Raw genomic sequence first — 3,955 nt, 5'->3', positions numbered from 1 at the left:
CAGGAGAGGCTCCGTGCCTGAGGGACCCTCTTTCTGCTCTGGGCAGAGCTGTGGTCCCCTACGTTGCCCACGTTGGACTCCAGAGCCTACGTGTGCTCTCCACACGGTGAAGGGGACTGGGCATGGACAGGCCAGGGTCTGTGTGGGGAGATGGCCTCTGAGGACGGGCGGGCCTGAGGTGGCCCAGTGTCCTGATAAGAGGCAGCGGAGGAGGTCACACGGTAGGAGACAAGAAGCTGGGTGACAGCAGAGGCAGAGAGGGCCTGGGGGTTCACGCTGTGGGCCCTGAAGGTGGAGGAGAGGCCTCAGACAAGGGTGGCCAGGAGCCAGCTCTAGAGACCGGGTCCTTCAGAGTCCCCCGGGGAGGCCAGGCCCACCTGCACCTTGGCTACGGCTGGTGGGACTGGTTTGTCCTTCTGGCCTTCAGCAGTGGGAGACAGCAATGTGAGGTCATCGGTGACCGTAGCCACAGGGAACCCAGAGTCCCTGTCCTCTGGAGGAGAAAGGGGGGGGGACAAGCTGGGGGAGACAGAGTTGTCCTTGTTCCTTCGCAGCCCTCTTTTTTATTAATGTATTTTAGGTGTAGATGGACAGAATGCCTTTCTTTTACTTATTTGTTATTTATTTATTTATTCCATGTGGTGCTGAGGATGGAACCCAGGGCCTCACACGTGCCAGGTGAGGCTCCACCACTGAGCCCCCAGCCCATAATCCTCCTTCTTGCTCCCACAGGAGCCACCGGGCTGTGGAGGAGCAGTGCCAAGGGCGGGTGGGGCAGGGTCCCAGGGCAGGCCGGTGCCACAGGGAATCGGCTCAGGGAGGTGGCAGGGCGCTTGCTCTCTGAGCTCAGCAGAAAGCCTGGGAGGAGGGGCGGGGGGCAAGTCACCAGGAGCCCCCCCGCGGGGAGGTGAGCAGGGGATGCATGCTACCCTGGGCTCAGCGTCACCGACCAGGGTGGGGCTGGCCTGGCCCAGTGTGTGTGTGGACATGCCCTGCCAGGTGTGGAGGAGGCAGCATGTCTGAGCCCCCTGTGCAGTGGGGTCTCTTCATCCATCAGTGATGGCCAGGCCAGGCCAGGACGGACGCTGGAGCTCAGAGGTAAGCCCTGGGACATCCCTGTCCCCAGGAGTTCTGGGGTCCCAGGAGAAGGCAGACCTAAAAGGAGACCCTTGGGAGGAGTCTTGTGATCGGCGGAGACATAGGGTGTGTGGGAACTGAGCACTGTCTGCACTGTGAGCTGCTCCCCGTGGGAGGACACACACACACAGGGGAGCTGGGGGACCGGGTGGGTGTGCCGAGAGAGTGCCAGGGTGGGGGCTCTCCAGCAGCTCTGGTTGGGGTGTGACAGCCTCTCTGTTGATGGTCAGCTGGCCATCTGACGCACGGGGAAACCAAGGCTCAGAGACCCAGCTGGACTTGGGCTGCAGTGGCTCATCTCAGGGCCAGGTCCCGCCTGGAGCCTCCGCCTGTCTGTCCGACAGCTCGTCCGGCCTCCAGGTTCTTCCCAGAACCAGGACACATCCTAGGAATCCCTTCCGGGGCCAAGCTACAGGAAGGAGGGCCCTCGGGGCTCAGGTTGTTCAATAGCCAGGTCCGCGCACGGCCTCATGCATCAAACAAAAGTCGACATATTCTTGCCCCGCCAAGGGTGCTGGTGCCCCGCCAAGGGTGCTGGTGCCCTGCCACAGCTCCTGCTACCTGTCTGGGCCAGGAGAGAGACGGCTTTAGTTCCCCCATAACTCTTGGTAGCACAATTCCATTGTTTACTTTGTGACACTGGGTGCGCTCATTAATCTCCTGGGGAGAGAGGCGAACTCGGGTGGAAGGTGATGGTCCCCCAGGCTGCAGGACCTGGAGCTTGGTGCAGAGTTTGAGGGCTGGGGAGCTGCTGGGCCAGCTGCCTGTCCACCGAGGGCTTGGTGCGCCCAGGCTTTTGCGCCCGAGGGCAGGATTCTGCAGAGTCCCAGTGGTCAGCTCCCAACTACCCCAGGCAAGTCCCTGGCTTGCGCACACTTGTCCCAGGAAAACAGAGACCATGAATTTGCCATCGTCTTGAGTGTGGTGGAGACATTACTGCTAATTGGCAATAAGAAATGCTGAATGGGGCAGAGTTTCATATTAATGAGCCGTTTGTCAATACTAAGCAGCCTGGCTGCCCCTTCGATGGCTTGATTGGCATTGGCTGTATCTGTGTCCCCCCACTCCCAGCACATCTGTTCTCAGCTGCCCTGACGGCCACCTCCGGCTTCCCCCCCTTGTTTATCAGTCTCTGTGGCCATGATGGAATGGCTCGTCCAGTCCCTGCTCGGCTGGTGAGCCCCCTCAACTTCCACGGGGGCTTCGGCCTTAGGCAGCTCCACCCTCAGGGTCCGAGAGGTCAAGGGACTCCCTCAGGTCAGAGGACCTGGAGGACTGGCAGCAGCCTACCCTGGCCTGCCTGCCTGAGAGCCCGCAGCACGTAGGACATAGGAGCAGGCCGTGTTCTTGCCTTGGCTTCTGGGAAGGCCAGGGCTAGCCCACCTCCTGCTGGGGACAGCCTCGGCCATCATGTGACCCTGGGGTCTGTCAGGTGCCCATCTACTTCCTGTGGCTGCCGAGAGCAGTTCTCCGACAGCCCTTGAGCTGCAGGTTCTCACTCAGGTGCTATAGGGCCTCCTGCCCCTGCAGGCCCTGGGAGAACCCTTGCCCTGTCTCCTGCCACCTGCCTGTCCAGGTGTCCCAGGCTCCTGACCACCTGTCATGCCCGGGCTCCTCCACTGCGCCTGGGTCACCCCTCATTGGATTTGGAGCCACCCAGACCGTTCAGGAGGACCCCATGCCCAAGCCCCTAATGACTATATCCGCAAAGACCCCTTTTCCAAATAAGGCTGTGACCACTGGGATGTGGACATGGCCTTTGGGGGTCACCATCCCACCCCCCTCCAGGTAGAGGGCAGACTGAGGCCCAGGTCCCTCTTCACTGCAGCAGGCCTGGGGGTGGGGGGGTGGCCCAGCAGGGGAGCTTCCTGAAGGCGTGTGACAAGTCAAGCCGGCACTGTTGATCCCTCTGGGCGTGACTTTCAAGCACTGCTGTGACCACAGCGGGCGGTTTGTGCACACAAACAGGACCACCGTGACCTCGAGAGGACACCTGAGTCCTCGCTGCCCCTTTCTGGGGACTCCTCTGCTGCAGCTTATTTGGGCTCCTCCACCGCAGAGAAGTCCCTGTCCCCGTTTCTGCAGGAGGGACAATGCTGGGGACGGCTTGGCAAACGCTGGGCTCTTGGCAACGTGCTGGACCTGGAGGGGCCAGCCTGAGGCGCGGAGGACAGCCAGTGGGGTGTCCAGGACCAGGTGAGTGGCCGCCGCCTGGCAGTGGCGCTGGGCCTTGGACGCTGCTGACTTGTGGTTTGGTGGAATTCCTACATCCTAAGTGACTCGGGCTGCCTCCCTCCAGCCTGGGTCTGCTGTGGGGGTGAGGAGGGAGGTGGGATGGTGACCCCCAAAGGCCATGTCCACATCCCAGTGGACGCAGCCTTATTTGGAAAAGGGGTCTCTGTCCCAGCAGAGGCAGCCGCACCTGTTGGGACCCGGCGCAGGGGTGCAAGTGTGCGGGTGCTCAGAGGGGCGGGTGCCAGCCTGCCGTTGAGGGGACATTCTGAGCTGGGCTGTCCCTGGGGAGCACAAGGCTGGCTGGATTGACCTGGTCAGATTCCTGGACACGACTTCCCGGAGAGGGGCCTCGGCGGCTCTGCCCGTGGGCCCCACGGGCGACACCGAGCCTTCCCGGACCTATTCTGTGAGTCGACTGGCAGTTCAGCCTCGGTCTCTGAGACCAGGCGCCTGCCATGAGGGAGCCCACGCCAACGGCCTGGGAGGCTGAGGGAGGAGCAGGGGCCCTGCCGACGGCAGAGCACGGGTGTGACACAGTGTGGGAGGCCTGCGGGTCCTCGGCCTTCAGCCAGGCCCCTCCCCC

This window comes from Marmota marmota, unplaced genomic scaffold (assembly GCF_001458135.2).
Source record: "Marmota marmota marmota unplaced genomic scaffold, marMar, whole genome shotgun sequence".
Classification (NCBI taxonomy): Eukaryota; Metazoa; Chordata; class Mammalia; order Rodentia; family Sciuridae; genus Marmota; species Marmota marmota.
This window is presented reverse-complemented; position numbering follows the sequence as displayed.